General features: G+C 29.1%; 1 protein-coding gene across 15 annotated transcripts in view; it reads right to left on the reverse strand.

Moving 5' to 3' along the window:
• The window catches only part of Cirl (Calcium-independent receptor for alpha-latrotoxin), a 608,365-nt gene that overhangs the window by 216,689 nt on the left and 379,332 nt on the right, over nt 1–12,344 (reverse strand). The gene's annotated exons all lie outside the window — the stretch shown is intronic.

Genomic DNA, 12,344 nt, shown 5'->3' on the forward strand with positions numbered 1-12,344 from the left:
TTCTTGTTTTCATTTAGGATTATCAATGGTAGTGAAGTAGTCCACTATTAGCAAATGTTTTAGCAAATTATTTAATTTTATTATTTTGCATTTTTATGAAACTTTGTGTATGTTGTTAGAAAGAATGAAATATGCTAAAAAGTTTCGTTTTGCTCTTGTCTAATATATAATTGGAAAAACCTGGTAGCATAAAAGCGAAAGATAACAAGTAAGTGTAATAATTTCATTTAAAAAATTGATGTTTTTAAATGTAAAGTAATCATGAGGCTTGTTATCTGTTTAGGAAAATAGTTCTAAGGTCTAGAAAATATGCTCTTATTTACACTCTGAAGCTCAGTAACAGTAATAGTCTTCGTTCTATTTACAATTCTAATTATTTCAGTTTTAATTATCTCCTGATGATGTTGACATAGTTAGCGAGGCGGGTAACATTGTTTTAATTACGGTACTAAACACCATAAGTTTTCAGAGAGAACATCAATATACAATAACATTATTTTGATTAAATACAACTAAACAAAACGAAACTAGCGAACAACTACAAATAAACGAAACTCTTTCACGATAAACTGATACTTTAGATATTGTGACCAAACAAAGAACATTTCCTTGTGGAATATAACTAAACGCGTTCGATAATTTTGTTTTTAGTGATGAGATGACTGTAGTGGTGGACCTGCCATGGGAACCAGAAACAATTTAGATAAATAAGGGTCAAACTGACAAGGAAATTATGTAAACAATTTCTTTCTATAAGTGCTGACATTCCTATCGCTTTACTATTTAGACATGTATGTTAATGGTTATTCTACTTTTTGTTTCTTATAGAGTTTTAAAACAAACTAGCATAATTATTTATTAAAAGTTAATAATAAACAATTTGAATTTAATACATACATAACCGATTAGATAGAACAGTTATTATATTATTTCATAAATACATCACTTCACTTGAAATTCATTACACTTGAAAACATTTTATACAATGGTTGTTTTTTTATATTTCGGGACTGTGCTTAAATTATACATGGTAATGTTATGTTTCACATTTATATTGCATTGGTGAACTTAATTTGTATTTTTGGCGACAAGCTACCATTCAAGGACTGATGTTTATTGATTTTTTACCGATTTCAATTATAGGTCGTCATTCATTAACGAATTCGGTGGAGGTTGACTACATTCGGGTTTTGTTTGGGTAAAATTGATACTAAATGATGAATTTATGACTGAGAGTCAGGTATCTTTCAGTAATAGTAGAATAGATTCAAGATGACAGGAATATCCTGAATTAGGATTATTTTCTCTCAGTAATCGGCTCAAACGATGTTATACAGAAAATGTGATATGTTATTTAAATTTATCTATTAAAAATATATGATAAATAATTTACAATCTTACTACTTTATTACATTTTATGCTCTGCTTATTTCTAAATGTGGCCTTTTATTCTAAGATGTATGTATGGTCTGGCCAAGATGTATTGCATTAATGAATATTGAAATATATTGCAAATTTTGAGAATGACATATTTGTGACATATTGAGGTGATTTCCAGTTTTTCGGATTTGTAATAACAACCCATGAAAATATGTACGATTTCTCTCTTCATGGACCAACTTTTGAAATCTATACACAAGGCTTTCGGACGTGTAATTGTTGAAGTTTTTTTGTCTTCTTCATTTTAGAGGTTTGTGCTACGTCAATAGGATATCTGTAGCCTAGTAGTCTAGTTCTCATTTAAGATAATCAGTTTTTCTTATGTTATTCATCCCCTCAGCTTCTGTGGCACATTTTTAAATTGGGGGAAATTGGGGGTTCAGTGGACTTCACTATTCCCCTTTTAGTCGCCTTTTACGACAGGCAGGAGCTACCGCAGTAGTATGTTTGCCCACTATTCCACGTCTATTATTATTATATTATTACGATATAGCCATCTCAACGTTGAAACATTATTTAGCATCTATCAGATTCAAATGAGATTATAATAACTACAAACAATCAAGAATTTGCAAGTGAAAACATCTTTGAGATAATTTGATTCCCTAAATATTAATGTTAAATTAAAGTAGTTTGATTAATTACTAAGGATCTATGGAGGTTATGTAAGGTATTAAAACATGAAAACATGAAATAAGGTGTACCAAATCACAGCAAAGTGGAAGCAACAGCTACTGGACAACGGACAAGATATCAGAAAATAGAAGCGAAATCACACGAAATTGTATAATGTACAAGTTTTATTCTTAACTTTAGTTTAAGAAGTTTAATTTAAATTTAATATGGGAAATATATACTCAATTTATGCTCAGTTTATCCTATAGTTGTCTCGCTTGTATTAATCATATCTGATGTGAATTGTAACAATATTTAAATTTGAATATTTCAACAATGAAAAAGGGTTCACCAAAAATAGAACATGTTGATCATATAAGTCCTTTTACAACAACATTAGATATACATACTTTTAGAATATAATACTTGTCTTCTGGTCGTGAGACATTTATCATACCTTATATCATACAGACTTTTATCATAAAGATTTTTTGCTAAAAGCTGTGAAACATTGCACGGGCATCAACTATAATAAAAAATTATGGGAAATAGAGCCGCCAATGTGATAATGTCAATACGAAATACTTAGTACTTAGTCAAAATGGAAAAGACGTATATTTCTTGGAAACGACGTAAATGTTCGGACGCGTTAAGTTTGAACAATAAATTTGTGTATCAAGAGCTTCTAAAATTTTATTTTCAATTATTATTTCGATATATTTGTCAAGCTAGTATTTGTCTGGAATAAATTAAATTGTAAATTCTGACACCGTGTATACTGTGTTTGTTTTTATTTGTTATGCGTTATCTATTTTAATGAAAAATGTTTGTATATAAATGCATTATTTTCCGTATGCACTATTTCAATATATTAATGATAATAACGCTATAAATGGTCAACACATCACATATTTTTTGTTGTTGTTTCGACTATAGCATTCTATAATTATCAATTTTACAATAATTTGAGCTGAATTTAACGACGGACAAAAGTAGTAACAATAGGCATGATGACAGTAACAATCACTAAAATAACTTATTTATATATTTGATATAAAAAATAAAATTGAAAATAGCCATTCATCGTGATAAGTTAAACACTAATAAAAGCGAATATCAGTTCTATTTAAACTGATGCAAAAGTTATTTTGTTATGTGCGAACTTTGACAATATATGTGTTTTCTTAATTAATTTCACCTGCCTTTGTTGAGTTTCCAATCTTTATATCCGTAGATTAGTTTTTGGATGAGAACTTGGTGAGAAAAGAGAGCATACGCCCCTTTATTTACGTCGAAATATTCGTATATTGAAAGTTGCTGGATATGGAGAATGCTTCTGTTGTACAAGTAAAAATGGTGCATGACCATCAACAATTGCGCAAATGCAGTGCATAAATGAAATTTACGGATAACCCTGAGAATAGGGGTATCGACCGCCGAGAAAAATATCGATATTTCGATGTTTTAAAAAATATCTATATAAAATATAACATCTATATATATATATATATATATATATATATATATATATATATATATACATATATTTTGATTTTTTTAAATATCGAAATATCGCAAATTGATATTTTTTCGGAATCCCTAGCTGAGAATATGTTTGTACAGAATGTTAAAAAATTTGTTTTTGTAATTTAAACCTTCCTTCAACAGAATGCTCAGAACAACTATCCCAAATCATATCCTGCTTAAATACGGGACATCCATTCACTAAAGACAGTGGTTTAGGATTATTAATACATTGGATGGTAAACTTAGCTTGGGAAATCAGGAAAATTCCTGGTCGCTACGTGGGAATACATGTTCTTTCCTGACTGTTTCTTTGAAAAATTTGATTTAATTTATTTTCATTGCTAATTTTGTACATACTAATTTGTCTAATATTCAATGAGTTGCATTTTTAGTCGCAACTTGTTTATCTACAAATAATTAAACCTATTTGGACTTATGCGGTTGCGCTAAAAAATCAAACCCACAAAATTCTTCAATTAATAATCAATGATTATCGTTACATAATCAACGAAGAACTGGACGATGATCTTGAAATCTAATGGATTTAAGAAGGTATCCAAGATTTCGCCCTAAAACATGATATAAGTTATACAAAGGTATACACGCAGGAAATATGAAGATTGAAGCGAATCAAACCACATGAACTTATATGTATAGTGTATTAGTGTTTACCCTTAACTTTAGTTTAAGTAGTCTAATTTATTTTTTATTTAGGAAGGACTGGAAGTATTGATGAAAGTACCACAGATCAATAATAATAAATTAATTTTATAAACTAACATTGTAATATGTATATCCAATGCAAGATGTAATAAAAATATATAATATGTATTTATATCAATTGATAGTGTTTCATTTTGACCCTGTTAGATTTATATTTATTGTTGTTGGTCCATTGTATTTTTATATTATTTATTAAAAAAATCAATATTATAAAATATATATGTAAACACCGATCCTAAAAAGGCACACTTATCAAGCTTGTTGAGCTTGATAAGTAAATAAACCTTCCTCCTGATAATAAAAAGCATATTTTACATTATATTATATTTAATGTTGTATAAGAGTATAAAATACACAGTACATAGTAGGCAAAAGTGGACTTATATTAGATGACTAAGTTTTTTACTAAACTTTTATTTTCTATAGAAATAATATATTTTCAGAAACAATTTCTCAAAATTAGTCATCATGCCTATTGAAGTAGCTGAAATCCTTAAAACAAAAAAAAATACACATGGAAATGTTCGATAAATCAAATTTGGTTCAATCTTTCTTGCATCGTTAATCAATATTTTTATTAATACATGTAAACACCGATCCTAAAAAGGCACAGGAGCTTGTTGAGCTTGATAAATAAATAAACCTTTGTCCTGATAATGAAAATCATATTTTACATTATATTATACTTTATGTTATATAAGGGTATAAAATACAGAGTACATGGTAGACAAAAGTGGCTACATTCATGGCTAAACTAGAGAAAAGCTTTTTTACTAAACCTTTATTTTTTGTAGAAATAATATATTTTCAGAAACAATTTCTCAAAATTAGTCATCATGCCTATTGAAGTAGCAGACATTTTTAAAACAAAAAAAAGTACGCTAGTAGAGATATTCGAGAAATCAAATTTAAAGCATTGGTTAAATTTTTGTAGGATCGTTAATCAATATGTTTATTAATACATAAATAAACCTTTGTCCTGATAACGAAAAGCATATTTTCCAATGTATTATATTTTATATTGTATAAGAGTATAAGATATAGAGTACACACTAGACAAAAGTGGTCTTATATTCCATGGCTAAACTAGAGAAAAGCCTTTTTACTAAACCTTTATTTTCTGTATTCTCAGAAACACTTGTTCAAAATTAGTTATCATGCCTATAAGCATTGTTTAAATTTTTGTTGAATCATTAATTCATATTTTTATTAATACATAAGCCTTTGTCCTAAAAATAAAAAGCATATTTTCCATTGTATTATATTTTATATTGTATAAGAGTATAAGATATAGACTACACAGTAGACAAAAGTGGTCTTATATTACATGGCTAAACTAGAGAAAAGCCTTTTTACTAAACATTTATTTTCTGTATTCTCAGAAACACTTTTTCAAAATTAGTTGTCATGCCTATAAGCATTGTTTAAATTTTTGTTGGATCGTAAATTCATATTTTATTAATACATAAGCCTTTGTCCTAAAAATAAAAAGCATATTTTCCATTGTATTATATTTTATATTGTATAAGAGTATAAGATATAGAGTACACAGTAGACAAAAGTGGTCTTATATTCCATGGCTAAACTAGAGAAAAGCCTTTTTACTAAACCTTTATTTTCTGTATTCTCAGAAACACTTTTTCAAAATTAGTTATCAAGCCTATAAGCAATGTTTAAATTTTTGTTGGATCGTTAATTCATATTTTATTAATACATAAGCCTTTGTCCTAAAAATAAAAAGCATATTTTCCATTGTATTATATTTTACATTGTATAAGAGTATAAGAGTATAAGATATAGAGTACGCAGTAGACAAATGTGGTCTTATATTCCATGGCTAAACTAGAGAAAAGCTCTTTTATTAAACCTTTATTTTCTGTAGAAGTAATATATTTTCGGAAACAATTTCTCAAAATTAGTCATCATGCCTATTGAAGTAGCAGAAATCTTTAAAACAAAAAAACGCATGGAGATGTTCGAGAAATCAAATTTTAAGCATTGTTTAAATTTTTTAACAGACGTAATTACTCGAAAAAAATATTTAACGAGATACCAGCGAAATTTATCCGACATAATCAAAGACTTTAAGCAGATAACAATACGGACTCTTCGTGCATCTATATAGCAACGAAATTCGAAGGATGATCTAGATGAGACCGCCGACCAGACGAAGCCTTCGAAAACAGAATAAATGGGAGACAAGAATTTTAATAATTATTAAATGTCAAAACGGACCACATGGCACGAGTATTTCGTCGTGGAGGAACGGCATACCCATGGGCCTGGCATTCCTTCCGCTCAGAGATCACGACTTGGTAATTTGGCCAATGTTCATTCGCCGTTGCCGCACCGTGCGCGTTTTCGTCTTGTCAGGGAATTTGTATGCAACCAATTTTCATACGGTATTCCCTACGCGATCTTATTTATCGCATAACCGGGACTAAATTAAATTCTATCATAATAAAAATGTCTAAAATTGCCATGGTTGAGGTGTTCAATGTGTTAAAATATTAAACGTCTTCCTCACATTGCTTATTTTTGTTTAATACGCCGTGTTAATGCGGATAATATCTTATCTACTTCTTGTATCATCTTAAAGTAATTAAAATCATACTAATTATTTTAATTAATTATTTTAATATAAGGAATTATACAAATACTATGTTGTGTAAACCATTATGATGCTACAAACTCCTTGACCAACCTGACGTTGGCTAATGATAGTGCTGATATTCGCTGATACGGATATTGAGAATGAGAATTAACGAAGAAAAGACATAAATATATTGACAACTGATAGATCACTTGTTATTGTAAATCTCAACGGAACCCGGTTATTGATCCAGATGCTTGGGACTAAGCAACCTGGAAGAAAAATGTATATATATTTATATCCAGAATGACAACAACTAAAAGCAATGAACTGCATAAAGCAGCTGTTGAAATAAATATATTGACCGACTGATCAAGAGAAAACCCCAGACCTGTTAGATTTCTTTATAGGACCAAACATAACATCCAACTATTCTGACGTTGAGCGAAAATATAATAGGAAAAGAAAAAACCCAACGTTAACAAACAAGAGAACAGACTGGGAAGGATTTGCTGAAGTATTGAATAAACGAATTCAATTGAAGCAGAAAAATTCATAGTAGATATTCAACAAGTTGCTTGGAATAATACTTCAGAAATTAAGAGTACAATTAAAGGAATTAATTATCCAAAAGAAGTGAAGGAAATGGTAATCTAAAAACGAAAATTACGAAAAAAATGGCAACAAAACAGAACACCGGAAAATAAAAATTCTTCAAACAATATAACCCAAAGACTGAAAAGGAAAATACTATAAATTAAAAACAAGTCCATAAATAACTATTTGAGAAATTTAACAGATGATAAAGAAACTGATTATTCACTCTGGAAAGCCACGAAATATCTAAAGCACTCATGTCTACACAGTCTACCTATACGAGGCCTATGTGGGAATTGGTTAGTTACCAAAACTTTCTCATATTAATGCCGTATTTGCTTTATCTATTGGTAATCGCATTGATTAAGGATGTACTGCTGCGATTAGTCGTAGGTTCGAATCCCTCAGGGCATGGATGTAATTTATATTTATGATTGTTAATTGTAAATGTCTCTAGGCAAAAATGTAAAACTCGTCAAGGAATAACCATCCCAGTCACGCCAGTAACCAGGCTGGATAAGACCGGATGACTTCTGGAATAACAAGTGACAAGTACATTTAATTTAACCACGTCAATCTTCTGGATTGTTAAATAAAAATATTAAACCTAATCTTAATCTGATCTAAGTCTAAGCCTAAACATATCATAGGGTGTCATATTTTTAGTAATTAGTAAAACTATTTACTATTAACTACTCTATGGTCCAGCGGGATTCGAACCTACGAAGTCTTTGTAGACACAACACACCATCTACATTATGAATTTCCAGGACTTCTCACAGATATTGCTCATTTAGCGTCTAATATTTAAATTTAATAGTTGGTGTTTCTCATCTGTCGATTACAAGTAAAAGGGGAAAGAGTAGCCATAAAGTTTTATGAAATGATCATAATAAAATACCGCAATCTAATTTTTTGGAACCAACTTTTTATAGTCTAGTACATAGATAACGATGTTTAAAAGCAAATTATTATGTGAAATTAATTTCACAATAGACTCATTCCTTTGTTCCACAGCAATTAAATTTTGCTTAATTAATCATTATTTAATTTACGACTTTCACTTCTGCGGTAGTGTAATATTCCTTAATTTATAATATTGGGTTTCGGTAATGATCTAGCTATTTAAAGTAATCCACTTACTACATTATAGTGGTATCCTGCCTTTTGCACTGCAGGAATAAGATATTTATTTAAGATATATGTTATATCAATTAATAGATAGCATTACAATTAAGTGTGTTATTGGGTTTAAATAAGACGACTTGTTCTAATTTATATCAGAACATTAAGACTGTTTATATTATTAATATCTTTATGTGATTCATAATAACAATACGCAATAAAATGATATTGATTACTTTCTTTATACAGTTAATTAAACTATACTGTGAGAGAGTAATTATTAAATTTATTACAATTATTTTGTGATAATATTTCTTAATGCGCGGTATCAAATTAAACCAGTTTAAAATAATAATCGGTATTCAGATTCGGCCATATCAATTTCCTTATCTCACAAGTACCCTATTATAAATATAGAGATAACCATGTAGGTCTATAGGCTGACCCTGCATCTGTCAAATTTTAATTAAAAATCTATCACATTATTTTCTACTTATCGTCTCTGAACTTGATTGGTTATTAGTTTTTGATTAGTTGCCTTCATTCATTATGAATAATATATAGTTTAGTTAGGTTATTATTATTTAATATTTGTATTGACTTTTGTCTCAGATGCTTTAGTTATTAATTAAACACCTAAAATATTTTGAACGTGAATCTTATTCATTATATTGTAAAAGATTAAATAGACATTATTTATGGTATTCATCTGTCTTTGCTAATGTTTTCTAACTTATATATACTCTTAAAAGTATTAAAAAGAATTACATCAGCAGAACTTGCACTGTCATATCTTGCCATGACAGGTTACAAAGATCAAAACTGCTTCCTTTAATAGTTTTGTATCAATAATTACATGTTTCACACAACAACGGTATCAGGAACAATACAAATTGATTGCCATGCTTTGGAAATATTATTTCTTGTTGTAAATCATATCGAATGCAATGCTGAATGACTGTATCTATTGTCTCGGTTATTTTGAGAGGGTATGTAACTCATCCAGACTTGTTATTGAGTATTTTGAAAATTCTTGTCTAATTCCTTTAAAAGCATTGTACTGGTTAGTATGGAGATACTCCCAATTTGGCATAAGATCGAAGAGACTGATTTACCAGTTAGTCATAAAACCTATTTGGACTTATGGGGTTACGCTAGCACATCAAACCAACCGGTAATCGAAAGCTGCCAAAACTAAAACTCAAATTCATATGGATCTACGAAGTTATCCAAGATTTTGTTGTGAATATGAAAGAAACTTACCAAATCACATCACGTCAAAGCAATAAAACTACAGACAAAAGTTCAAAAAATCAGAAGATTGACACGAACTAAACCACATGAGCCTTATCCTAAGCTTAAGCAGTTTAATTTACTTTTAATTTGGGAAATACGAGTATTACAGAACAATATTAATAATATAATTTCCAAAGTAAGACCTAATAATGGAAATCGTTCAAAAGGACAAAACCTGCAAAAATTAAGCAATACACCAAATATTTCCTTGTTCGTATTTTAATCAGCATTTTGTGTAACAAAAGTAATTTAATCTACAAATATTTTAAATTAAAATAGTAAGTAATATTTTATTTAAATATAATACATAACCAATTAAATGTTCTATAAAAAATTTACAGAATAATTTCCCAAAATATGGAATAGGGAGAAACTATTTTAGTATTATTTTTAATGACAAGAACATCCGAAGTATAGATCTATCAATGCAACCCTTTATAGCCAGCCAAACGTACAAGGTTTCCCAAATTCCTGAGTCACCTCGAGAGGATCCAGAGATAAGACCATCACTACGCGACCCGTCGAAATTGAAAGCCCCCCTTCCACAAAACTTAATCCTTTTGATATCTAAGATATTAGGGATAAGTAAGTGTACCCCTTTGATGGTCATTACATAAAACTGAAACAACGATGTCCTTCAGTAAATAGTGAGCGGCTATATGACCAAATACCGAAAATAAAAATTAAATTGTATTTATTTAAAAAAAATCCAGGTCAATTTAATCTAATGTATATTAGTTTGGCTGGTCTGATATTCAATCCAGAAAAGAAATATATACTGTGAGAAATTCTAACTGGCTCTTGTGATAATATAATGAATTTATTTAAGAACCATGGTCCTTGGCATTAAGCCTACCGTCTAGCCAGTAACCGACTTAGAGACCATCCCAGAAGACATCCGGTCTAACCCGGCCTGGTAATTGGTATGACTGGGATGATTATTCCTTGTCGGATTTTCCACTGATGCCTAAATATATTATAATTACAAACACAAACATAAAGTATATCCATGCCCCAGCAGGATTCGAACACGCAGTTATCGCAAAAGTAGGAGGACCGTCCTGTCGCCTTGACTACTGCGCCAACGCAGCCGGCTTTTACTTTAGTTATTTTCATCTTAAAATAAAATATATAAGTAACTGTACCGGTTAGTCGGAAGATACTGTCTGCTTTACCTAAAATCAACGAGATTGGTTTATTAGTGAATCAAAAGAACTATAGGATGCATGATGAGGTTGTACTGAAACATCAAACCAACTAGTAATTTAACGCTGCCAAAACAAAGTTCTACAATTAATTACTAATGCTTATCGATACTTGGAACTAACGTGGAAACAATGCAGCTATTGGACAACACGCAGGAAATCAGAAGATTTAAGCGAACGAAACCACACGAACTTAGTATAGTTTATAAGTGTTACTCTTAATTTTAGCTCAAGTAGTTTAGTTCTATTTTAATTTGGGAAATACAAATTTATTAATCCCGTACTCGCCTTGCTTGTATATGTACTTCCCCATTTATAATATTTGTTACAATATAAATTAATAAATAGTGACTAAATAATGCTATATAACTAAATATTGATATATCATAAAATAAAACTAATAAATAAATATTAATTATAATTTTAAAATACTAATTAACAGTAAAAGCAAGTGTTTTCCCAATTTAACAACCTGTTTTTAAATAGTGACTAAATAATAAGTAATATTATATAACAAACTATTCATATATCTTAAAATAAATCAAATAAATAGATATTAAATATAATTATAAATCATTAATCAATTTAGAAGAAGGTGTTTTCCTAATTATATAATCTCTGACAATAAAAATTAGTAAATAGTGACTAAATAATGCTATTGATTGACTAAGATAAGATCTTGACTATGATAAGATGAAAATTTTAAAATAAAATAAATAAATATGAATAATCATTGTAGAGTACCAATTAGTTTTAAGGGAAGTATTTTACCTTCATGATTTATTTTTAATTTTTAATGAAGCTGATTATGTATCTATGCTAAACAAATAGATTTATTTCAACTACGTTAATGCTAGTAACATATAGAAAGTAAATTAAATTAAATTTAAAGACAGTAAATTACAAAATATCTATTACTTTTTAAAGGACATTTAATACAATATAATAATGTTAATATGTTATTACAATAATGACGTGGAGATAAAATAATTTATATATGAACCAAGATGTATCTAATGAAGTAATACCTTTCATATCATAGGTATAAGCAAACAGATTTGAACCACTGAATAAATTAGTATTAATATATCTAAGACAACGACTTAAACAATTTAAATATAAATCAAAATATTTGATACGGAATGAAGAAAGATTCCCAGAAGGGCCATGGCAAAGTCGAAGGATCCCCTTCAAATCATTTTGAACGCCATAACATTTAGAAT

This window comes from Rhynchophorus ferrugineus, unplaced genomic scaffold, assembly GCF_030347505.1.
Source record: "Rhynchophorus ferrugineus isolate W39M unplaced genomic scaffold, kcgeb_rfMv2 rfM5, whole genome shotgun sequence".
Taxonomy (NCBI): domain Eukaryota; kingdom Metazoa; phylum Arthropoda; class Insecta; order Coleoptera; family Curculionidae; genus Rhynchophorus; species Rhynchophorus ferrugineus.